General features: G+C 37.8%; 1 protein-coding gene across 3 annotated transcripts in view; it reads right to left on the bottom strand.

Annotated features, from left to right (window-relative positions):
• DSCAM (DS cell adhesion molecule) overlaps positions 1-27,937 on the bottom strand; it is a 732,791-nt gene that overhangs the window by 459,000 nt on the left and 245,854 nt on the right. The window lies entirely within an intron of this gene.

Consider the following 27,937-nt stretch of genomic DNA (forward strand, 5'->3'; position numbering starts at 1 on the left):
TCTACAATCAGAATCGGGTTGGGTGGGCTTCTGCGCATTATATTTCTCAACTCCAACTCAACCTGAAACTCACATCTCTGTGAAACGAAAGTTCACTGAGGAGCCTGTGTGTATCTACCCACTGTTCCCAGCTTGGGCAGCACTGAGAACCCGCCACCTTGTCCTGCCATCCTCTGTGTTAAAAATGTTTCCATCTTCCTCAATCACCTGGTAATCAAATCTCAGCAGTCACACCAGCACGTTTCTGCCAAAGATCAACTGCTCCATCCACTTTCCATTGGACCCAAGAGCTCAACCTACATTTAAATCTATTCTGGTGAGGATCCCTGGGTGGCTCAGCAGTTAAGCACCTGCCTTCAGCCCAGGGCGTGATCCTGGAGTCCCAGGATCGAGTCCCACGTCGGGCTCCATGCATGGAGCCTGCTTCTCCCTCTGTCGGTGTCTCTGCCTCTCTCTCTCTCTCTTTCTCTCTCTCTCTCTCTCTCTCCCTCTGTCTCTTATGAATAAATAAATAAAATCTTTTTTTAAAAATCTATTCTCGCTGACCAGATTTGCATGGAAAATTCTTTCACTCCTTCTTATCTAGAGAAATTGGCACTTGCACACCCTGGATGCGTCTTCACATTTTTACCTACGTCGTGAACTAATTTTGTGATGATTTATGCCACACGGTGCTGAGCCTGCGATCATATCAGTATTCTTTTCACCCAACACCTTATGGGCATTATTTCCCATGCTCAAGGACTTCTGAAGCTAATGTTGCAAAAGAACATTACAGATCATCTGGAAACAGTTTTCTAATTTTTTTTAGTCTAGGATTAGGATGTAAATCCAACCCGGAAATTGAACCATCCCTAAACCGCATCGTTGTTTATCTGATTACTGCTCGAAACCATCTGCACTTAATTGCAAGACAACAAATCGTGTAACCATCAGCAAGGATTAAAGGACAAACCCTCTTAGCAATAGTCTCTATTGGTGGAACTTAAAAATTAAAAAAAAAAAAGAGCACATAACCCAACATTTCTTTACTGATTTTAAAAGTCCATTGAGGCTTTTTGTTGCTATATTCGAGTGGTATTTTTATTAAAAGTACTGAAGGGCTTATCTTTTATATCTCAGAAAGGGCATGTGCACTGTCTGCAATCAACTCCTCCCTTCTGAGAATTTCCAGTGAATTCCAGAGACCCGGGTGATAACAGCATCTCTTTTGATCAGCATTTCATGTGGAACGGCTCATGGAGATGAGCCACTCCACCAGGGCTCCTAAGAGATCATTCTATGTGAAAGGGCCTCCTGGCGCTGAATGAGTGGGGAGCCCCTGCATTATAACACCTAACAGAGGAACATGCAGGTATTTCTTTTTCTTAAACTTTTTCAAACAGATAAGATATATTTTTGTTATTCCTAAACCAAACCCACATTCACCTCTTCTCTAACCAGTCCCTCCTCTCTCAAGCAAGATGTGCTAATATATGGAAACCCTTCTCATTCTTAATTCTCAAGATGGCACGCCAATGTGAACCCAAAAGTATACTGCACACATGTGCCAGAGATTCTTACTGCAATTTTCAAATCCAGTTTCACCTGTAATTTTTTTCTTAGGAGTTATTTCTTTTTAGCATTGTAAGGCAGATTCATAGTATTACTAAAGCATGACTTAGCAGTGGAAGTTTCCCAGGAGAATGACTTAGTTCATTTCCTCTTCTAACATATGATAAAACTGAGTCCCAAGAGGTTACTTGAGTTGTCTGGGTCTCAGCAAGTAGCAGAGTCAAGTTGAGAGGAAACCAAAAAAATCCCAAATCCCACAGTAGGGTGCTTGCATCTTCACATGTGTAGAACTTAAGTTTATGGTAATATTTCTTTTTTATTATTTATTTATGAGAGACAGAGAGAGAGAGAGAGAGAGAGAGAGAGAGAGGCAGAGACACAGGCAGAGGGAGAAGCAGGCTCCATGCAGGGAGCCCGATGTGAGACTCGATCCCTGGTCTCCAGGATCAGGCCCCGGGCTGATGGCGATGCTAAACTACTGAGCCACCTGGGCTGTCCCTGTGGTAATGTTTCTTAATGTGATTGTTTTTTTTTTTTTTAATGATACTTCAAAATGTTATATTGAACTAATTTAAGAAGTTCTAGAACATAACTTCAAGCTGAACAAAATTGGATCATTTTCTGCTGAAGTGTTATTTAGGTGGAAGACCCAAGGTAGCTATCACTCTTACATAAGTGAAAACAAGATGGCTTAAAGCACCTTGGAAATGTCTGTTTCCAGCTACAGGAATTTTTGCTGCCAGTGGGTTCCCTGGGTTCCCTGGAGGATGCTGCTGTGTGATCCCAGCCACTAAGGCCCCTGGGGCCATGTGAGAAATGTTGGGGAAATCAGACAAATTTTGAGTCACTTGACCAGTGATAAATGGGATTTCACTGTGTCCTGAATGTGGTATTGAGTTAAGAATATGAATTGTAATCCCCATTCAGAAAATTATAGAGAGATAGTTATTCTACTCACATATGTGCGCTTATCCTAGGGTGTATTCCACTGAATTATGTTTTTAATAATTGCACAACTTATTCCTATTTTTATGTATTCTTAAAAGATGGCAGACTCAACTATATGTGAGGTATGAAATGTATTTTTGTAAACTTCAGTAGGATACCAAGCGTGATTCCCCTACTCCTATGATATATCACGGCTTTTCCATAACTGCTGACACACTGTATTGGAATTATCACTCAGCACATTGTGTTGGGATTGTGTATTACTTCCCCGTCCCTTCCATGATACTCAAAGCTTTTTACAGACAACATCTTATTTGTTTTTTAGTACCTAAAAGCAAGCCCAGATCCTAGCACACAGAAGGCATTCAATAAATGGTTGACATATGAATCAATGAATCCATTAATGAATCCATGAATGAGTGTGAATGAAATAATATCTTATATTCTAAAACACTATAAATTATTGACATACATATTTTAAAATTCAATATTCAGGCCTTGCTATCTCCATTTTTCAGACAGGTGATGAAGTTGAGTCACTAGCTCAGATTTCTACAGGCTCCACATGAGAAAACCAAAGCTGGAATCCAGGTAACACTCCATCTGCTCAGGGAACCCCACAAACATAAAAAGTACACATGATCTTGAGTGTTTAAAATACAGATGCCTTTGCTCAAGCTTGTATTTTGTAAATGTACAGAAAAACGTTTTGATGGCAAAATCCAAAAAGCAAAGGTCTTTGCTCCACTACCAGAGACCTATCACACCTCATCTCTACAGTACTGAGTTACCAAAGGCAGTATTTAATTGGAAATCTGCTTAAAAATCAAGATTTAGTCATACTAATTAATGCTTTACTGACAACAAAATCAGAATAAAAATTTGATCATCAACCCCTGAAATATTTTAAGTTACAGAAGATAAAATATTAATTTAAGTTTCTTATATAAAATGATTATTCTAGATGTGAATGCAGGACACTTTAACCAATTTTATACCAAGTTTTGTCCTGATAGTAGAAAATTGGTTGGGTGAAAGAGGTACCAATTGGATAATACTGTTAGATACTGAAGAAACAATTCTGTCAGTAAGAAAAAAAAAGAATATATAAAACAAAAGGTGATATATAATACTTCCTTCAAATATTTGCTTCAGAGCAGCCCAGGTGGCTCAGCGGTTTAGCACCACCTTCAGCCCAGGGCGGACATAAGACTATATACACATGGACAGCTTACTGGAATGTGTCTGAAAGATCCAACATGGGTCAATATACTTTGACTACAAGTATTAGGGGTACCTGCTTTGTGATCTGACAATATTTTGATTTATAGCTGCATTTAATATATATGCTGTGGGGCATATACTCAAGGACAATGTTTAAAAAAAATCTTGTGTCTTTGTATAGATGAGTCTACCTAAATTAAATGACTAGTATCCAAGGATCATTAGATAAATGAATATCTATCCCTTTCTTCAGCCTCAGAAACTTTCCACTGTACATTTATATCAATAAAGAAATGATGTCAGCACCTGGTTGTACCTTTATCATTTGTCACTAAAATGATCTCAGTTAATTATATTGAAAAAGTCTTGATTCCTATTCAGGAAGGCAACCTGCAGGAGGAGATGGTGACTGTGTTCGGAAACACAGAGAAGCCAGATCACAAGCTGATGACCAAGTGGTCCAGGTCCCATCAGACAGACCTCACTGCCCGACAGAAACACTGATGGTTCTCTTTGTAGCTTCATTTAGATAAAAATGGATATTGGGACATTTCATTGCTACCTTCTAAAAGAGCTGGTCTTTCTCACTCTATATTGTGAGGTACTTAATGCTACTTTTTATCAAGTTTCCATCCCTTTTCACAAACCATCTTGGTTATTTTATCACCTCCGAAAATGATTTTAAACCTTGATTATTCTTGGCAGCACATGGAGAAATGTCCTTCACTAGGGACACCAGGATGAAGTGAATTTATGAGCCCATACATAGATCTGATAAGCTGGCAGAAATCATTTTTATTATGTACATAAAACAGTACCCGATTAAAGGACAGCCACATTGTCCCCTGACAACCTGTCCTATGTCACTCCAGAAAATAGGCTTTCTTTCTTAAGGTAACCTTATAAGAAACTTAAAGTTTAAAATGGAAATCCTTGAGGGGCACCTGAGTGTCTCAATGGTTGAGTATCTGCCTTTGGGTCAGGTCCTGGGGTCCTAGGATAGAGTCCCGCATCAGGCTTTCCTCAGGGAACCTGCTTTTCCCTTTGCCTGTGTCTCCGCCTCTCTTTGTCTCTCATGAATAAATAAATAAATAAAATATTAAAAAAAAACATAAAAAATAAAATGGAAATCCTTGAAACATCAAGAGATGAAATTAAGTAAAGCCACGAACACACCAATGGGAATATTTGGAGAATAAACCTGCCAGGTTAAGGACAGTACAAGTGCAGACAAATGATTATAAGCAGAATAAGCAACTGAGAGAAACATCCTGTCATATTCTGAGTACCTTATGGGGTCCACAATCTTGTCAATTTGTAAGAGTGACTCCATACTCTCCCAAGTTAAACCAAATGTCAGTAGATCTGGAATCCAAAATCATATTCAGAATTTGAGGCTTATCATAAACAAATACCTACAGTAAGACCATACCCTACTAGAGATTAAGAGTAAGAGTAAGACCATACCCTATTAGAGAAGGCCAAGGTGAGTATCTCCCTCAGTACTTTCTATGTGGGAGAGGAAAAAAGAGAGAAAGAGAACACGTATTACATTGTATTTCATTTCTTTTAGGAATTAAGAAAACCTATTAATAGAAAAATCTATTTTAAAACCAACAATTAACAAGAAAAAGGAAAAAATATAGCATTTAGAGCACTACATAGCACAAGAATATGAGTGAGAAGAAATGATTTACTCAGATAGTAATGGCAACTGTGTGAATAAATGCATTGCATGTTTTTGGTTATATTTTTAAAAATCAGGTAGAGCTATTTTACTGCATGAATGCTCTCCAAATCCTATACCTGCATCTTTTAAAAAGACGTATGTGTACGTATATAAATGCGCATAAATATACATGTGAGTTAATTTTTTAAATGCTCAATGAGATGACATGAGAAAAAAGAAATCAAGTCCTAACCAGCAGGCAGGATCAAGGGCAGAGTCTCAAAGTTTCAGTGGGGAACCCAAATCCATATTCCTAATCCTTTCCTAAGATTGATTCTGTGTGTGTGTGTTATATGTATGTGTGTGCATGTGTGAATGTGATGGGAGAGCAGATCTAGGCATCTGCATTTCTAGAGATCTCTAAATTATTGTTACTCACTTTGAAAAATCAATGTTTCAAAGATGTCCACAGATCAGCCTGAACTTTGCCAAGACCCTCACACCCAGCAACTTTTCACTTTAGAAAAGCACCAAGTTCCCCACCTCAGGCAGGTCAGGTCACCTCACAGTAATGGGAGCTCCATTCCAGGCAGCCCTACAAATGTCCTCCTTGTTTCCAGTGAGAATAATGCACCATCTGACCATGAGTTCCTGGCAATGTAATTCCTGCAAGTGACATTGGGAAGGATTGCCCACATGGACAAGTGAATGTTAGCTGCCCGCTGAGCAGACATGAGCTTGGGGATGTCAGTTACAGAGCACCGTCTGCTCAGAGCTTAGTGATGCTTCCTGATGTCCTCTTCAGCTCTTCTGGGGCCCAGAGTATAAAAGTCTCCTGGTTTCTGAATTTCCCAGCAGCCATTCTGAGGATTCCCAGTGTGATTTTTTTCTCAGGGCGGGGCGGGAGGGTTCCCAGTGGGAACATAAACTGGGTATCATAGAGAGCCTCCCTCTTGTTTTCTCTTTCTGCCAATTAATTAAGGCAAATCAAATATTAGAATGGGTTGTATTTTCTTCGACATAAAGGCAACAACAAGCAATTTGTTACCCTTTATCTCCTGGATATCAGCATATGGTCAAGAAGAGATTATTATTTATTGTCTACCTGACACAGCCAAAACAAATTAGAATTGCTTTGAACTACCAGTTTTGAGAACTCATACTAAAAGATTGTTTTTAGTTATTATTTTTTCTTTGTTTCTTCTGGGGCACATTTGACAAATTAGTTCATTGCTAACAGAATGAATGTGTGTGCATGTGTATAAAATAATTCATCATTGAAATTGTCTTGTTTTTTCCATTTTGCACTAAAGTGTAGGTGGCATTGTAAGTTGATACCTTTTTCTTTATGGGCATCAGTAGGAAGTAGAAAGGAAATGATGAGTTTCCCCCACGTGTGTAGAAACAGAACTCATTAGAAGTTCATTAGAAGCTCATGTTGTAGTTCTGGGGCCTGATGGTCTCATTTACATAGCAGACAAAAATCTGCAAGCATAAAATATGATTCAGGACATACAAGTCATGCAAAAGTCATTATGGAATCTATCGAAATGGAGCAGTACAACGATATATAAGTACTTTGTTGCCTACTTAATTAAGGTCTTCTGTGCTTTCAAAATTTTCTGTGTTTTAAACTCAACAACCGTCATCCTCCACTGCTGTTAGAAGAGTAAGATGAAAAGATGTCAGAGTCGAGTAGCAGAATTCCCAGGTTGTCCTCCCATGTTGTCCCAATACAAGGAAGGACTGTCTGTCACTCAATGGAATGAGTCCCTTGTGTAATAAGATGTGCCTAGAAGATCTCAGAGCATGAGTAGAAGACAGTCAGGGAGACAAATGGTCCTTGGGGAGACTCCTGCGTTGGGCAGGGATTTGGAAGACATGACCTAGAAATTCCTGGCCAGCTTCAGATTCTTGACGCCGTGTTCCTGAGACTATCCACAACCACCTTGACGCTGACAACACTGAACCAGGTGAGGACAAGGGTGTTTTTGGTCAATCCATTGTTAATATTATACTAAGTCCTCCTTGTTGATGGGAACCACACTTGGGGTCATGAGTTAATGAACATTAAGGGGTTAGCTTTTCGATTGATGAACAGCTGGGCCAGATCCTGGGTGGTGTCATCTCCATCCCCACACCTGTCCACTGACCTGGGCTAAAGGTGGTAACCAATCTCCAATGGAAATCCAGTGAGGAATGATGCACACAGTCAGTGCCCCCTGGTGGCAACATATCCCACATGCAATGGACCTCTTCAGGGGAACATAAGTCCTGTGAAAGTATAACTGACAAGAATATGTCCAGGTGTGTGTTTTGCATACATGTTGTTCCGCCATTTTCTCATGGGCAGAGTGTCTTAGGAAGAACCTAAACCACCTTGTTTTCATCTAAGTCTGTTTCTGCTAACTCCGTTCCCACAGTGACAGATCACTGCTTTCTGGGCTGCCATTTGAGACAATTTACATGGTCACCCTTCAGCTTTTGTTTGGTGGGATGACACCTCATTTCCTCTCTTTTCCTCTGACTTCTCTTCAAATTGTTTATTTACATTGTAATGAAATAGGGGCTTTGTCATAATGAGAAGTTTTTCTCTTCTCTCTCTCTCTCTCATTTGTTTTTTGGTTTCAATATTAGCTCATAAACAAATCCTCCAGCAATCATGATATCCTTTTATGAAACACAATAATGACAAAAGCAACTAGACAAAGTAGTTGTTTTTATTTTTGGAGATGGGGAGGCATGTACAGGGAGTTTCTGATATTGCTTAGAGGGAAGCAGAACCAGTGGCAATAGCATGAAGTGAGCCTGGATTTGGAGGCCCTTTGTGTACACTTCAATTTTTATCACATCCAGGCATAGCTCACTTTTGATATTACAATTCACATATTTTTTCATTATTAAACTTCAATCATAATTGCCAAAACCTGGAAGCAAACAAGATGTCCTTTAGTGCTGAATGGAGAGAGAAACTGGTACACCAGACAGTGGGATAGAATTTTGCACTAACAAGAAATAAACAACTAAGCTAGGAAGAGACATGAAGGAATCTTACACACATACTACTAGGCAAAAGAAGCCAATGAGAAGTGTCCATACTGTATGATTTCAACTCTATGACATTCTGGAAAAGACAAAATTATGGAACAGTAAAAAGATCAGTGATGGCCAACATTTGGAGTAGAGGGATGGATGTAAAGAGAGATTACAGAGGATATTTAAGGCAATGAAACTACTCAGTGTGATACTATAATTGTGAACACTGGTCATTACCTCTTTCTCCAAACCCATAGAATGCACAACACCAAGAATGAACTTGATGTAAACTATGGACTCATGGTGATGATGATAATATCAGTGCACGTTCATCACTGGTAAGAAATGTACCTTCTGGTGGGTTTGATAGTAGGGGAGGCTGGGTACAAGTAGGGGCAGGGAGATATAAGAAATTTCTACATCTTCCCCTTAATTTTGGTATGAACCTAAAACTGCTCTAAAAAACTAAAGTCTTCAAAAGACTTCTTAAAAAGAACAATGACTTTGCTGACTTTTTCAAAGACTGAACAAACCCAGCCATCTGTCCATTTTTCTAACTTTCCCCACATATTAGCCTCTCTTTGTAAATGATGCTCAGCTCCTATATAATCTTGTGCTTTTCAATGTCCTCCAACATCATACAGCCTGCCCCTCCCCGGTCGCAGCCCTTGCTCAGAGAAAACACATTCCCCTTTACCAGTCCCTTCTCACATCATCCTCTCCTCCTGAACTGATTTTTCTACTACCTCTGAAAATAACAGCTCATTAGAAAGTGATCAGAGAGTGAGTGAGCAATTGAATACAATCACACAAAATTATACAGACCTTCAACCAGGTGCTAGCTCTGTCTCTGAGTGTGGGAAGCTGAAGCCCTGTATTCTCCAACACAGTGCTGTTGGAGGTCACCTTGATGGCCTTTAAAGGGAAAAAGGGAAATGCTCCCTCGCTGCAATACACACAGAACCTCATTTTTTACTGCACAGTGCCCTAGAAAAGGGACCATCAGAGGTCCCAGTGGTGGGACTTCTGCAGCCCACATGCTGAAAATCAACAGACGGGAGAGAGTTGCTAAAATAAAGCATGTCAAGAATCTGGCATATGGAGGCAGTGGCCAGTGGATGTCAAGCAGGCTGACTTCTCTCTAAGAAAAGCTTACATGGAAGTGGAAGAGAGTCTGACATCAGTGGCGGGGGAAGAAGGGGCACGATGTCTTAAAATGACAAAATTTCCAGGATACTCTTGCTCACTGACCCCATTTTGAATGTGACCAACTGTCCAGGTTTGCCCAGAATTGTTCAAGTTTTTGCACTGAAAGGCATGCACCCTGGTTATCCCCTTTGTCCCTGCCTAACCAGGATGGTTAGTCATCCTGTTTAAAGTCACTTGAGACCATGAGACCGAGGGACACATGCTAGAAAAGCAATAGGGACCATTCCAGGAATTGGCAAATTTCCACTAGATCAATGATATTCCCTAAATTGGGGAGGGGGGGGACAGGAATATAACAAAGATGTATTATAAAATTTCTTAGTGGACGCCTCCAGCTGTTTTAGTAACTCAAGGTTTTCAGTTGCATGCTTAGAAGCAGACCTTTAAAAATGGGGAAACCAACCAACCAAACAAACAAACAAAAAAAGCCTCCAATTAAAGCGCATCCCAATGGAGAAGCCAGAAGTTGGAATGAAAAGCTGAAGCTATGACTTCAAGGCCCAGACATAGCATGAGGCAATGAATGGCTAGACTTCCCTGATTCTCAGTCTTCCATCTACCAAAATCTGTCCTCCTGTTTTTTGTTTTTTTTTTTTTTTGTCCTCCTGTTTTTAAATACCAAGCATTTAATGACTACCACAATAAATATATTTGATTAGGCTTCCCAAAGATGGAAAAAGAAATCACCCTAAAACATCTTTGATGGTGTTTCCCCCTTGAAAACTTGTGTCACTGTTGACCATTATCAGAGCCTAGACTCTAACTCTATGGGGCTTACAAACATGAGTATTTTGTACCTAGTTCTAATTTGTCATGAATTTTTCAAGAATGTGATCACCGTGTAAACTAAAGGAAGTATGTTTTTCAATTCAGAACTTTCTAAAGGGTCTTTCGACCTTTTAAAGACACCAGTGGCACTTTTAAAAAGTAATAAATAATATTACCTTCTTACTCATGTAATGTTTAAACACTTGCAAAAACTTGTGTACAAGTGTTCATAGGATCATCATTTATAACTTGTGAAGGAATAACTGAAATGTAATATATCCACACAGTGTAATAATATTTTATAATAAAAAAGAACAAAGTATTGATAGCTCCTCAAAAACATTATGGAAAGTGAAAAATAAGACATAAAAGATCTCAGGTATGATATAATTCCATTTGCGTGAAAAGTTCAAAGAAGACAAGTCTATGGGATAAGAAGTAGATCGGTGGTTGCCTAAGGCTGGACATGGAATGGGGAGAGATGGTTAATGCATAAGGAATTTCTTTTTGGGTTGATGGGAATCTTCTAAAATTATATTCTGGTATGGTTTCATAAATCTGTAAATATAAACACTATTGACTTGAACATGTAGAAGGAAGTGAAATGATAGGAAAATCATACCTAAATAAAACTATTAAAAACTCAATATAATGAATTAATTATAATCTAAAGAGAAGATAAAATAAATATTATTTAACAAAAGGTATATTTCACTATGCAGATGCTCAGACACAAGAGGCCAGAGGTTTGCCCCCCTCATCGAATGCCTATTCATGTGAGGTCTACGAACTCAGACCTGATATGTGGGTAGGTAGATAATATTACAAATTTCTTGCCAGGAAGTAAAGTGTTATTCTAAAATATTTGTCATCAAAAGGGAAGTTGGACTTGATGGTGTTAGGATCTACTAGTGGTGTTAAGTCTTTTAATCATCACACACATTCTGGCCTATGATATTGCCTCTTAGATATAACCTCAGAGAGGTTGAATAAACTACCCAAGCTCATGCCCATGGTGCAAGGCAGACATGGATCCATTCCTGGGTTATCTGCCTCTAAGGAGAGACTCAGCACTGGGCTGTCCTCAGCTTCCCACGTCACCCCACTCAAGGTCACATCTTAAAGCTCACATGCTTCCTAAAGCATGGAACTTTCCTGGTTTTCTTGTGGGACAAAGGTACTTGGCCCTCAAGGTTTATTCAAGGTTGAGATTCACAGCCTATGTTAGCAGGTGGAAGTAGGAATGATGCTAAAAACAGCACATAGCACACAGAGAGAAATAGCCCCTGACAGGGGACAAGGAGGGAACTGGGTGGAATCCAAAGCCATAGCAGTCAAACTATGCAGCAGAGCCTATAGCTCCTTGGCCCCAACAGAGAAATTCAGAAAGGCTCCCTGATCTCCTCAGACTCCAGCATTTCCTTCGAGAAGGTCAGACCTTGCACTATGGGACTCAGCTCCTTGGCCGTGGCTGTTTGGACCTGAGACAAGCCAGTGGGGAGGGCTGTGCCCTGTGTGGCATGTTGAATAGCAGACCCTCTGCCCGGGGAGGCTAAGTGGTTGACCTACAAAGACTATCAGCAGACATGGACGAGGTAGGAGCTGAAAGGCAGCCAGATAGAGGCCTGAGGTAGTAGAAGCCCTGACAGGAGAGGAAAGGAGAAAGCTGGCTCTGGCAGGAAGAGAAGAGAGAGGCATAAGGAGTGTGAAGCACCATGATGGGCTCAAACAGCTCCCACAAAAGGATGGGAACTGCCAAAGACAGAGCCTCCAGTGTCTTATCATGGGTACCAAATTTCTTGAAGTTTTGTGTCTTGACTTAAAAATGCAGGAGCCCACATTTTGTGCATAATATATGCAAGCTTACTGTGACACAGAATTGGGGTGAGAAATGATGTGGTATGAAGATGTGCCATGTTGATTCTGTTCATTCCCAGGCCTCCAGGATGGGTACCTGGAAACTGGAAGTGAAGGAGGCAGGGGTGTGGCAAGCAAGGGCAGAGTACAAGGTGAATGCTGCTTCCCTAAAGCATGTTACAGTAGAGTAGCCCCTTTCCATTAATACTTAAGGTCATATGTTGTTAAGATTACGACATGACACAAGATGGGAGACAAGGAATGTAGCCTTTGTACCTGCTTAGCTCCTGCCAGCCAAGGTATGGGCTTCTCTTCTTGTGACACCTGTTCTCATGTCCCAGGGCTGCTAGGCATCTATGGCTGAATGACCAGTGTACCCAATGAGGTTTATATCACCTGACAGTTTAGCAGTCATCTGAGGCAGTTAGATGAAAAGACACACCACTTGGAGAAGAGAACAAAAGAGAAGAGGGCCTATTCTCAAAGGAAGGAGAAGACGCCATTTGTAAGCTCTGTAATAATAAACTCTTGGTGGTGGGAGGGGGGCGACCATGGGTCTTTGAATTGACTCTACACTATCCAAGATACCAGTCACCTGGCTGATGACAATTCCCACAAACGAATGCTAAGATGCTAATATGTTCATAGAGAAGCCTTGTGATACTTGCCATAGAGATAAGCATCACATAAGGAACATTCTGGGAGAAGAAACATACCCGATTTAAATTGGAATTTATTTCCACGAAGCTCAACTTCTGTCCCTACCTTGTAAACGGCTTCTGAATTACCATCAACAGCCATATGTTTGCAATCAGTGCCTTGGGGTCTCTAAGATGTATAAAAACACCAGCCAGATTTCCTTATCTGTGGAAGGGCTCATGGTTCCTTCACACCGTTATTTAACGTTATATAAAAAGGCAAGATTTAACTTTAAGAAAGGGAAAATACATTCTAATGAATCACTTTCATCCACATTTAGGTCTTCCTCCAAACCTTCAGGCTCCGACCTAGAAAATTGGACTATTTATAACCCCTGTCAACTCCACACATGCATGTGCCCACCCCCAGCGTACACACCTACAACATGTGTCCTTGTAGATAAACTTGACACACCAGCTAATACGAAGCTTCTGGGGAGGAGCGGGGGGAAGGCACATAAATAAAGCAAAAATATGAATTCTCAAAACACAATGGTAGATATCAAAGTCCAGATTTAAACCCTGTTCCATTTCCTCCCTTGAATGGGTCCTTTAGCTTTCATTCTGTTCCCATCCCGTTTCATCTTGCATGTTATTATCATCCTGAATATCATGGCTCAGGGTTTTCTAATAAGCCTACCATAAGCATGTGCTTCCAGGGCTGGCACAGAAGCATGGGTTGCTGTTGGAGCCAGGAGAGCGCCGTGTTGGGGAGGACCTCCTAAGATGGTAGCAGGGCGCCATAGCCTAACACCCAGAGGAGGAAAGAAGATCCATAGTAATACAATGAAATCTTTTTTTTTTATTTTTTTTTATTTATTCATGATAGTCACAGAGAGAGAGAGAGAGAGGCAGAGACACAGGCAGAGAGAGAAGCAGGCTCCATGCACCGGGAGCCTGATGTGGGATTCGATCCCGGGTCTCCAGGATCGCGCCCTGGGCCAAAGGCAGGCGCCAAACCGCTGCGCCACCCAGGGATCCCTACAATGAAATCTTAATAACACAACCATGGCAAGTCCATGTAACCTGGTCTAAGTGAAAAGACATAAATGACTCAACTTTTGACCCTCAATGGCTCCTAAATTGTTTAAAATTATCTAGCTACTTATTGGTCTAGGTACTGACTGGTCAGGCATGGGTGCATCAAAATTTGGCTTTCAGCACAGCTGCTCACCATTCATTCTTCACTGCTCAAAAGTAATTTGAATTTATCATGGACTGGATTTAGTACATTTATTTTGAACTGAGTTCCAAATGATTTCTTTCTCCTTTTAGTTCAAGGCAGTATGCATTATGTGCCACAGAAGGCTTTTAAAATCACGTCATTGTCCAAAACATTCAGTGAGTGGGTGCTACATTCCTCCGAAAAAAAAGTCAGCTAGGGAAAAAAAGAAGTACCATCACCCCCGCCACCAGCCCTGGCATTGCAATTTTCACTCACATTCACATTCATGCATTAATTCACGTACTTATTCATTCACTCATTGATTTATGCATTCATTCATCCATCCAAGCATTTATTCATTCATTCATTTATTCATCCAAGCATTCATTCGTCTGTTTACTCACCCATTTATTTTTAATTTTTAAATATTTTTTTAAAAAATACTTATTTATTTGAGAGAGACTGTAAGCATGAGTGGGAGAAGAGGCAGAGGGAAAGAATCTCAAGCAGACTCCCCACTGAGCATGGAGCCAAATGAGGGGCTCGAACATGATCTGAGCTGAAATGAAGAGTCAGACACTCAGCCGACTGAGCCACCCAGGCACCCCCTCACCTTTTTAACAGATAGACATCACAGGACTACCTAGTGCTAGGCAGTATGCACTGTGACTGTGTTGGTTGGCCTCATTGCTCCTCTGTAGACATCCTTCTATGGCACACAAGGAAGGTGGGCATGGGCATGGGTTGAAGATGACCCCATTCCAAACACATAAGCATCTTTTATTCAATGTAAAGAAGAAATGCCAAACAGCAACAAAACAGAAGGAAGAAGTGTTGGCCATCAATCTATGAAAGACATGGGGTTCTGGGCCATGCCATATTAGGACATTCATGGGTCCTTCTTCCATAAAAAGTTGTTAGGAGATTACATTTTATGACTGCATCAGTATAAAGACAAACAAGATCTTGGGGGAATGGTTTATGTTCAACCTTTCTTGCTGGTTTTAAAAGAGATTAAGATATTTTCATTGACTCTTAAAATTACCAGGGCCCTAGATGCTGTGCATACTGTGCTTGGGAATAAGTAGGCTCTGACTTTTTGGTCACTCACACCTGCATCTCAGTCTTCCAACACCATTCACCATAATGCCCTTGCACACAATAGCTCACTTCTTTGCACCTCCTGTCTCTACTACTGAGTTATAAAATGGCAATGAAACCATGTATCTTAGTGCCTGGGACATAGCTAGGACTCTGTGCCTGCTTCTCCTTGCCCCGCAAATAACCACAAAAATAATAATTGACCCTGGAAGCTACCAAATACTAAGGGTGGCAAGGTCACAGACGTCTCTCCTTTGGAGCTCAGGAGACATGAGAGCATTGAGATTGAGTAAATCCTATGAGAATGGAGTTGTTTTCATCAGTCACTCACTGTTCAGTACACAAACCACCAGGACTACATTCAAGGAATGTAGTAAATAGGATCTTTATTCCCCCCCTGAAATAATTATTTTACACCAAACTTCACACCTCCCCAGCTTTTATCGTCCTTATTTCTTTAAAAATATTTTATAATCAATTTGTTCATTCTGCTCATCATCTGTCTCTCCTCACTGGTGCATTAGCTCTGTAAGGGCAAGTGTTGGTATATTTTGTTTACTGCTATATTATTATTCCTGACACTTAGATCAGTGTCAGTCACAACATACACATTCAGTGAATACTACCTGTTAAACTGAATTGATTTGAAAATTATCAGAAGCACTAGTTTCAAAAGCATTAAAATCCAGCCTTTAGAATATTTTTGTTACTTTCTATGAAAATTTCTTCTCTACAAACTGTAATTCTTGATAAAGTAATTCTAATAATGTAGGATATTTTTTTCTGTCTATTCCTCTTTCCATATCTCATATATAAACTATTTTTGACTGAAAAGTTCAGCAAAGGGGGTGGCTCAGCCAGTTAAGTGTCTGCCTTCAGCAAAGGGCATGATCTCTGGATCATGGGATTGAGCCCCACATCAGGCTTTCTGCTCATCAGGGAGTCTGCTTCTCTCTGTCAATCTCTCTCTCTCTCTGCCCCTTCCCATTACTTGTTCTCTCTCAAAAAATAAAATCTTAAAAAAAATGTTCAGCAAAGGATGCAGAATGCATGTATACCACTCCCTTCTTCCCCTGCCAAATTCTTTTTTATGTGCTAGAATTTCTTATTGAAACATTATGATAATTTGACAGTTTTCCATAGAGCAAGAAGGACAAAGAGATCACATCAGCAAAATTAATAGGGTTAACTTATTAAAGCACAAGGTATTTGAGAATATGGTTCAAATATATATATATTTTTCCTTTTAGAACTGCTGCTCTACTTGAAAAAAAAGACAATAACTTCGGATTAATTATTTCTAATATCCTGAGCACAGAAACTGCCCCATTTCCCACATAGGGGACTCTCTCAAGGTTTAGGATGTCCTTTGTCATCCCCATGAACCACTGCTACCACAAGGCATTGTACATTCAAATGTTGCTTATGGTAATTATTGGTGGAGACTTACCGAAAAAGAAAAATATTAAGAATCTCATTTTCTTCCTTATAGAATGCAAACTCATTTCCTTGTTTATTCAAAATGTTAATAGTTGTATTTACTTAATTATAAAATTAAAATATTTACACTGTAAAAACTTTATTAAACATGGAAAGGTAGAAAAAATGACCCATTATCACATAATGACATCTTGAAGAAACAAAATGCCTTCTGTTAACATTTTGATGTACACCTCATCGACTGGGTGCAATGAGCAGAAGGATCTGAGGTGGCCCTGGGAGTTCACTTGGGCTAGCCTGGATGGTAAGCCAACTGGAAACAGGAACGCCCTTTCTGCTGCCATAGAGGCTGCATCTGAACGAGACTTCTTTTCCCCTGACAGAAGGGATAGCACCTTCCCTTGGGCCTCTGAGTCTCTAGGTGCTAGGCAGCTGGCTCTCCCAGACGACTCCAGTAGCAGCTGATGCTTAAACCCAGATGGTATGCCTGTCCCCCTGTTTACTAGGATTTCTCTCAGGTTCATAAAAAGGAGAATCAGAGGGTATAGAGGGGCCCCTAACTGAACATAGACCAACCCACTGTCCAGGATACCCAACCCCAGCATACCTCCCTTGGGATGATGACTGAATTAAGAAACCTTTCATTTTCTTGCTTACATTTATTTTCTTCCTTAAAAATTATTGTTTAGCACGTGCTGTACCATATTGTGCAATATGCCTTTAACCACCATAATAAGTCGATTTCGTGAATCAACATATAGCTAGGTGGTAGCACCAAGTTGTTTAGTCAAAGGCTAATCTAGATATTGCTGTGGAGGTACTCTGCAGATATGGTTAACATCAACAACCAATCTTATGTAAAGGAGATGACCTTGGATAATCTGAGTTGACATTATCTAATCAGTTGCAGGGCCTTAAGAATAGAACCGTCATTTCCCTGCAGAAGAGGAAATTCTACATGTGAACCACAACGTGGTCTCTGGAGTTTTGAGTCAGTCCTTGGCCTTCACTACAGATTTCAAGCTTGTTCATCTCAACTCTATTTTTTTTCCATGAGCCAATACCTTGAAATCCACCCATCTATCTATCTGTTCTATTCTGTTCCTCTGGAAGACCTTGATTGGTACACCTGCTTTGCATCAAAGCTATATAATGTTTTTCATAAGCTTAAGTTCTATATAAATGATACATGACCTCTTTGGATAAAGTTTATGAAACTTTTCTATCCACCCACCACACATTCATTTGCTTCTTTGTTATTTTATGTCCCCCTTTCCAATTTGGATTTAGGATATCAACATAGCAAGGTATCATAAATTGAAAATATAAAAATAACGCATGGAATCTTTATTAATAATTTAAAAATATCAAAAATAAGTTAATAGTAAGAAAGCAAAAAGGCAAGAATACATTTAACAAACAAAAAAAATGCCAAAAGCTGGGAGAAGGGCTGAGGGGACAGAGATAAATCCTGCAAAGATCCCTGTACACATACCAAGTACGCTGACGTGGCTCTGTAAAGACTGAGGACAGGGCTACAAGGGAAAAAGAGATGCCTTCATATGCACAAAGCTAGGAATGGATCCAGAGAGTAAAGAGAAAGCTCCAGAAACTCAAAAAGTTGGCAGGTAGGCTATAAAGCAGAAAGAGAATTCCCATAGTTTAGAAAGCTGGTGCTGGCCCTGCAAAGCATGAAGAGATCTAAAGAATCTGGCTGGTGTTCAGATCCCAGACCCTTCTGAAGGCAGAGTTTCAGCCCCACCTTCACAACAGGTGAACTGAATCACCTAAAGACTCTAACTCTGCTGCAGAGTCCAGGAGCAGCTCAGCTACTGTTGTTCTGGCTCAGTCTCACACCATCAGCCTGACAGAGCAGCAAGTCTTTCTCAGGAGGTAACTATACCTTATCCCCCAAACAATGTTCAACATAAAATAAAAATCACAAGATACACAAAGTGAGAAAATGGGGCCTGAATTTAAGAGGAAAAGTTCATAGTAGCAAATGTGGCAATGGCCCAGATGTCTAAATTACAATTCAGGGACTTTAAAGTAATTATGATGAAGGATCTAGAGGAACATGTTGACAAGTGTGAACAAGGTAAGGAATTCCAGCACAGAAGGGGAAACAGAAAAGATAAAGATCAAATGGAACTCTTAAAGTGAAATAATATAATACCAGAGAGGAAGAGATGGATTTACTAGCAGAATGGGTACAGTAGAGGAAAGAACAGTGAAATCAAAGGTGGGCCAACAGACACCATGTAAATTGAAACAAAAGGAGAATAAAAAATGAAAAAAAAGCAAAGCATCCAGACCTGTAATATACTATAAACAATATAAATAATTGGAATATAAAATGGAGAGGAGAGAGATATAGAAGAAAAAATATTTTCAGAAACAATTGTTTAATAATTTTTAAATTGATGAAATACACCAGCATACATATCCAAGAAGCTCAGGAAACCATAAATACAATTCTTTTAAAAATATTCTTAAAATTACACCTAGTACATCAGAGGCAAATTGGAAAATGGAAAGGAACTCTTAATAGTAGCCCCCAAAACAACCCATGTCATCTGCAGAGGAAGCATGAAAAGAACGATGGTTGAATTTCTCACCATGAAATGGAATTTGCAAAGTGCCAAAAGAAAAAAAAATGCTGCCAATATAGAATTCTATATATAGCCAAAAGTATGCATCAAACACAAGAACTAAATAAAGCCATTTTTGGCCATAGAAAAACTCAGATTTTTACAGCAAGAAGACCTGTGCTACAAAAGTATTAAAGAACTAAAGAATTTCTTCAGGGTGAAGAGATGTGATACCAGACATAAGCACTATTCTGTAGGAAAAAATGAAAATATAGGAAATGCAATACATGGGTAAAAATAAAGGACCCATTTATTATTTCTAAAATGTGTGTTCATATGTATACATATGTATATTTATATATATGTTCATAGAACACAGAGGAATAAAAGCACAGAGGTAAGAGGGAGGAATGGAATTATACAACCATGAGGTTTTTACTTTTTAAAAAGAGTTTAATATAATTGGAAATTAGATGATGCTAAGTTAAAGATATGTACTGTAATTTCTATAAACATCTAATAATAAAATAATGAATATTTTTAAAAATACCAATCTCTAGCTGATTTGACACAAAATAATGATATCTACAAATATAACACATGATTCATGTCACTATAAGGACATTAGCAAAAATTGAGTATTTAAAATGAGTTGCTGCACAAGGAAATCTTGAAATGCCCTGAAATGTGATGGCTCACTTATGAAAAAAAAAAAGATAGAATTTATGTCACATTTGATCACCATTCTAACCACTCGCTTGAAATTACATTAATTTAATTGTAAATTGAAACTTTTTCTGATATCTTCAGTAGGAAAAAATACATTTTGATTAATTACTCTAAAACAACAACCCCCAAAAGTAAATAGAGTTAAATAATTTCTTTCTCATTCAAAATAAGGCAGGAAATGAGAGAAACATATACCAAAGTGAAAGACTTAAACACAATTGAAGTGATAGTTACATTAAGTATAAATGGACTAACGTCACTTAAAGGTTAGACAAAAAAGCCAAACCCAAATTTATGCCTCTTATAAGAAATACACTTAGAACACACACACACACACACACACACACACAATGATTGAAAATAAAATGTTGAAAAGCAACCAACTACTCAATCACTATGCATCATAAATCTAGATGGCTATGTTTATGTAAGACATAAGATAACTTAAGAAAACAGTAATAGATATAAAAAATTATTTCTTATTGCTAAGAGTCACTCTGTCAAGAATAAATAACAACCCTAAATTTGGATGCACTTAACAAAAGAGCTTCAAAACATAAAATGCAATAATCAACAGAACTAAGAAAAGGACTGCTTTTTAAGCTTATTTTCATAGTGGGAGAAATTAACATGCTCTCCTTATGCCTAATGAAACAAGTAGACCAAAAATTCAAAAAATGTAGAAATATATATATAAATCATATTATTTTTATTAAACATTTTATTTTCAAAACCCTCAAATTATAGTAATCCAAAGTATGTTCTCTGACAACAAAGCCTTAAAATTAAAATCAATAATAATAATAAAATAGCTCTAGAAATATTTGTAAGATAAGCATTTCTAAATGAGTGATGACTAATGGAAAACCACAGGGATACAATGGAATATTACTCAGCCATTAGAAATGACAAATACCCACCATTTGCTTCGACATTGATAGAATTGGAGGGTATTATTGCTGAGTGAAGTAAGTAAATCAGAGAAGGACAAACATTATATTGTCTCATTCATCTGGGGAATATAAAAAATAGTGAAAGGGAATAAAGGGAAAAGGAGAGAAAATGAGTGAAAATATCTGAGAGGGAGACAGAACATGAGAGACTCCTAACTCTGGGAAATGAACAAGGGGTAGTGGCAAGGGAGGTGGGAGGGGGCTTGGGGTGACTGGGTGATGGGCACTGAGGGGGGCACTTGACGGGATGAACACTGGGTGTTATGCTATATGTTGGCAAATTGAACTCCAATAAAAAAATGAATAAAAAAAAGGAAAACCACAGGGAAAAACAGAAAATATTTTAAATTGAATGGTAATAAGTACAATATATCAAAATATATGGAACGTAATGAAAGCAGTGCTTAGAGGGAGATATACAGTTTTAATCACCTATTCAAATATGAAAAACGTGTTATAAAATAAAAAGCTTAGGCTGCTAGCTTAACAAGCAACAACAAAAAAATAAAGCAGAGGTTAGAGAATGATAAAAGCAATAGGGTAGATATTAAAATAAAAATACATTATAAACAAAAAAGAAAATCAACAATATGGAAAGTTGGTTTCCTGAAAAGATTAATAAAACTGATATGACTAGCAAAACTGTTCAAGGAAAAAAAGAAAGAAAATGCAAATTATCCATATTAAGAATAAAAGAGATACACATCTCTCTAGCTCCTACAGGTATTTAATAATACAAAGATACTATAAACAACTTATGCCAATAAATTCCACACTTATATTTGTGGATGAGTACCTTGAGAAACACATAACAACTGATACAAGAATTAAAAAAAAAATCTAAGTAGTTCAATACCTGCTAAAGAAATGAAACTTGCAATTAGAAGGAAGGAATGACACCAACCCTTCACAAATTTCTTTTAGACATTAGAGGAAGAAGGAACATTTCCCAAATAATTTTCTGAGGCTGCATAAGTTTTTCATTAAAAACTAATGAAAAACTGTGTGGAGGTTCCTCAAAGAGTTAAAAATAGACCTGCCCTACGACCCAGCAATTGCACTGCTGGGGATTTACCCCAAAGATACAGATGCAATGAAACGCCGGGACACCTGCACCACAATGTTTATAGCAGTGATGGCCACAATAGCCAAACTGTGGAAGGAGCCTCGGTGTCCATCGAAAGATGAGTGGATAAAGAAGATGTGGTCTATGTATACAATGGAATATTACTCAGCTATTAGAAATGACAAATACCCACCATTTGCTTCAACGTGGATGGAACTGGAGGGTATTATGCTGAGTGAAGTAAGTCAGTCGGAGAAGGACAAACATTATATGTTCTCATTCATGTGGGGAATATAAATAATAGTGAAAGGGAATATAAGGGAAGGGAGAAGAAATGTGTGGGAAATATCAGAAAGGGAGACATAACGTAAAGACTGCTAACTCTGGGAAACGAACTAGGGGTGGTAGAAGGGGAGGAGGGCGGGGGGTGGGAGTGATTGGGTGATGGGCACTGGGGGTTATTCTGTATGTTGGTAAATTGAACACCAATAAAAAAATAAAATTAAAATAAAATAAAATAAAATAAAATAAAATAAAATAATAAAATAAAATAAAATAAAATAAAATAAAAACTAATGAAGACAGTATAAGATAAAAAATAATAAGCAATATCCATCATGAACATATATCCAAAAATTAAAATATTAGCAATTACATGCTATAAACATAAAAAAATATAATACATCTTGACCAGGCAGAGTTTATCCTAAAAATACAAAATTGGCTTAACATTTAAAAACCAATAAAAATAATTGATTATAACAGAATAAAGAAGAATTTCATATACAGAAAAGTCATAGGACAAAATTTAACCCCATTCATGAGAGAACCCTCAGAAAACCAAGAACAGAAAACAACTTCCACAATATATTTTGTGGAAAATATATAAATAACTTTGTATCTAATGCTGAAGTAATATTGAATACTTTCAACCCTTAGGATTGGAAAGTGCAAAGGAATCCATCCTTATTAGTTTTAGTCATTTCTAACCAACATTTAACATTGTACTAGAAATCCTAGCTAGTGTAATAAATCAAGAAAATAAAATTCAAAAAGCCAAAATAATCTCAAAAATATCACTTATAGTACCTGATTTTTATGATTGCAATCATTATCATCTTTAGCAATCAAGAGAGTATAGGCAAAACCACCTCCAAAAAATTGCATGGCTTGATTTTTTAGACTAACCATATATAATTAAAACTGTGGAATTGGCATGAATATTAACAAAGTGATCAGTGAAAAAGAATAAAGATACATCACATATATGATTAATTGATTTTTTAAACCAAGGTACAAAATCAATCAAATGGGAGTGGGGGGTGGGAAGAAAGTCTTTTGCACAAATATTGTTGTAAGAATAAGATAAACAGATGGAAAAAGAAATGATCCTGGAGACCTACCTCACTCTTTATGTAAAAATTAATTGAAAAGAAATCTTAAGATTTAAATGTAAAAGCTTGAACTACATGTTTATAAAAGAAGGCCTTGGAGAATATCTTTACAACTTTGGAATAAGAAAATACTTTTTTTAGGCAGTAACCATAAAAAAATTATAAATTCAACTTTATCAAGTTTTCTTAATTTGTTCATTGAAAAGCACCACTGATAAAATGCATATACTACAAAAAACAAAATATTATACCACACAAATGATTCATATCCTAAATATATGAAGAAAATCCTACAACTCAATTATAAAAAAAATAACCCAATTAAAGTTAGTCACTAAAAAAAAAAAAAAAAAAAAAAGTTAGTCACTTCACAAAAGAAGATATATGATGGCAAATGAGCACTTGAAACAGTTATCATTAAATGATCAGGTAAATGTAAATTAAAACCATAATAAATATTATTTCATATAATTGAAAGTATTAAAATAGCGTCATAACAAAAGTTGGGGAAAATGTAAAGAAATGAGAACTATCATACATTTCTAGCAGTACTTTAAATGGTGTCTTTTGGAAGTTTCTTATAAAGTTAAAAACACACAACCCCACTCCAACTATTTACCCCCCTCCCCAAAATACTAAAATATGTCCACAAAAAGACTGTTACAAAAATTTTCAACCAGTCTTTCTCATATTAGTCAAGGACTAGAAATAGAACAAAAGTCTAGCAACAGAAGAATGAAAACAATGTATTTTAATAAAGGAACAAACTTCTGAAACAGAAACAATATCTGTGAATTTCATAATTATTATGCTGAGAAAAAGAAGCCCAGTATCAAAGAATGCATACAACTTGATTCTATTTATATAAAGTCCAGGAATAGGTAAAACTACCTTGTTGGAAGAATCCAAAGAGGGGTTGCATTTGGAGACTTGATTGGTAATGGAAACAAGCAAACTTTCCATGATGATACTTAATTGAAATGTTCTACATCTTATTTTGTTTGGATGGTGATAATGAATATAAGTTCATTCAAATGAGAAAACACATTAAGCTGAAAAATTGTCATTAGTGCATTTGATTGTACATAGATTACAACACAAAAATAAAGTAAGAAAAAGTATGAGTATCTGTTTAATGCATGGACAAAGTTAAAACAGTAACAGAATGAAATAAGATATTTTCAGCATCTAAAGTTAACAAAACCTAATGCTTAAATATACATAGAACTCCTGAAAATCAAAAAGAAAAAGACACTCCACTGGGAACATAGGATGTGAATGGGCAATTTTTTGAAAAGAAAACCCATAAGGTTCAAATGAATGTTTTTTAAAATCCTAAAATTAATTAGTAATCAGAAAAAAATAAAAATTAAGATGAAATATTATTTTAATGCTTTTTCAGCTATCAAAAATTAGAAAACCAAATATATCCAAGAGTTGGCAAGAATAGGGGAACACGGGAACTCTCATGCCTTGTAAGAAAGAATGCAGACTAATAACGTAGCCATGGCACAGAGCAATCTGGTGATATTTGGTTAAATCATCCTGTGTATATCTCCCCAAGAAACTCTGGTCACGGTCCAGAAGGGAGAAATAAAAGGATATTCACTGTAGTAAAATTTGTGGTGGGAAGGCTTAAAGATATATTGGGTATCCATGTCTGCAGAAATAGATAAATAAAATGTGGTGGTTACCAAACCACAGGATGCAATGCATCTGTAAGGTGCAAGAAATTCAATTTATACATAGCAACATGGAATAATTCCAAACTTGTAGCAATGATTGAAATTAAAAGATGTATTACACTTTCAGGGGACACCTGAGTGGTTCAGTCAGTTAAGTGTCTGATTCGTGATTTCAGATCAAGTCATGATTTCATAGGTCATGAGATTGAGCCCTACATCGGACTCCATGCTCAGTCAGGAGTCTACTTGATGATACTGTCCTTCTGCCACTTCCACCATTCTCTCTTTTTCTCAAATAAATAAATACATCTTTAAGAAACTCTTTGTAAAAATAAAGATGTATTATATCTTTTGATTACACAAACTAAAACCAACATTTGCACACAGTAACCTTGCACAGTGTACAGAAATACATACAAAAAGATGCATTTTAAGAATATTAGCACATTTCAAATGAGGGGGGAGCCTAGAAGGAAGTGGGTGATGGGAATAAATAAAAGGAAATAAACAGTAGAAGGGATGAGACTCTTATTGAGTCCAGACCACAGTGTGTCACAGAACGACAGCAGAGTAGCTGAGTCCTCACAAACCAAATCCAAACAGACAAAATTAAACAAAACTTAACAAAAACATAGAAGAGGGGACAATGGAGAAAAAAATTGATATGATAAAATCACCCAGGGTACAACCCGTAGAGGTAAAGATTGAACACTGTGAAAGAGGAGCTAAATTGGAAAAGAGTAACAAATTCTAAAGCATCTTTAATAGGAATCTTGGAAGAAGAAAACAGGAGGGACAATATTCCTGAAGAAAATTCCACAAATCTTCAAATTCCAGAAATATTACAAGCCAAGCAGAACAAATATTTTTATGAGTTTTTTATTTAAATTCAATTAATTAACATATAGTGTATTATTAGTTTCAGAGGTAGAGCTCAGTGATTCATCAGTTGTATATAACACCCAGTGCTCATGACATCACATGCTGTCCTCAATAACCATCACTCAGTTACTCCAATTCCCATTCCCTCCCCTTCAGCAACCTCAGTTTGTTTCCTATGATTAAGAGTCTTTTATGGTTTGTCTCTCTCTTTGAATTTGTCATATTTTATTTCTCCCTACCTTCCCCAATGATCCTCTGTTATGTTTCTTAAATTCCACATATGAGTGAAATGATATAATTGTCTTTCTCTGACTGACTTATTTCACTCAGCATAACACTCTCTAGTTCCAGCTACATCATTACGAATGGTAAGATTTCATTCTTTTTGATGGCTGAGTAATATTCCATTGTACATATACATAATAAATGTGTATACACACACACACACACACCACATCTTCTCTTTTTAAGAGATTATTTATTTATTCATGAGAGACAGAGAGAGAGGCAGAGAAACAGGCAGAGGGAGAAGGAGGCTTCCTGTGGGGACCCTGATGCGGGACTCAAACCTGGGAATCCAGGATCATGCCCTGAGCCAAAGGCAGGTGTTCAACCCACCACATCTTCTTTATTCATTAATCTGCCGATGAACATCTGGGCCCTTTCCATATTGGCTGTTGTGGAATAATTTTTTTTTCTAAATCCCTGTCTTAACTATATGAAACTATATATCATCACAGAGCCAGGTAAAAATATTAAATCCCATCAGAGAAGAAAATATCACCAGCAAATTAAGGACAGATACACTGACAACAGACTGCTTATCAGCAATAAAATAGGTAAGAAAATCATGAGAAGATATCACAAAAATTCTGAAGGAAAGTAGATGCCAATATAAAATTCAATACCCAGCTATATTATCAGCCCAAAATGAAGCAAAACAAAAATCTTTTGAGACATAAAAGAATGCCAGAACTTCTTACTCTCAGATTGTCACTGAAGAAACTATTGAAGATTATACCTCACCAAGAAGGAAATGATTCCTGCAGCAACAGGGGGGTTTTCTGGGGTGGCCCCAATGGCTTAGCAGTTTAGTGCCACCTTCAGCCCAGGGTATGATCCTGGAGGTCCAGGATCGAGTCCCATGTCAGGCTCCCTGTATGGAGCCTGCTTCTCTCTCTGCCTGTGTCTCTGCCTCTCTCTCTCTCTCTCTGTTTCTATTAAGTAAACTCTATCCCCCAACATGAGACTTGAACTCATGACCCCGGGATCAAGAGTTGTGTGCTCTACTGACTGAGCCAGCCAGGCACCCTCTCCCTGTTTCTAATAATCAATAAAATCTTAAAAAAAAAGAAACACCATATCTTTGGGGCAGCCACAGTGGCCCAGCGGTTTAGCACCACCTTCAGCCCAGGGTGTGATCCTGGAGACCCAGGATCGAGTCCCACATTGGGCTCCCTGCATGGAGCCTGCTCCTCCCTCTGCCTCTCTCTCTCTCTGTGTACTTCATGAATAAATAAATAAAATCTTAAAAAGGGGGGGGGTTCTGCAACTATGCCCAACCTACTGATCCATGCCTGCTCTGACTGGTCAGGCCTCTATCCCAACTGGCTAGACAACATACAAGATCTCAATTATTCAGACCATCCCACCAGAAGCAATGATGAATAAAGAACTCCATGAATATGATGGTGAATTTAAATAAGGGTTCACTTTTAAAAAGACAAATGGGTGTTCTGTATGTTGGCAAATTGAACACCAATAAAAAATAAATTTATTATTAAAAAAAGAAAAAGACAAATGAGCATGTTAAAAAAAGGTAGAATTATAATTCTAGACAAAACAACATGAAAAGTAGGAGAAAGAGATCAGAATGAACAAAGTCAAGTTCAGGAGAAAAATATGCTCATTGACTGCAAGCTTTGTAAGTGAGATATAGATGTCAAAGTCACTAGACCAATAAATACT

The sequence above is a fragment of the Canis lupus genome, chromosome 30 (genome assembly GCF_048164855.1).
Source record: "Canis lupus baileyi chromosome 30, mCanLup2.hap1, whole genome shotgun sequence".
NCBI lineage: Eukaryota > Metazoa > Chordata > Mammalia > Carnivora > Canidae > Canis > Canis lupus.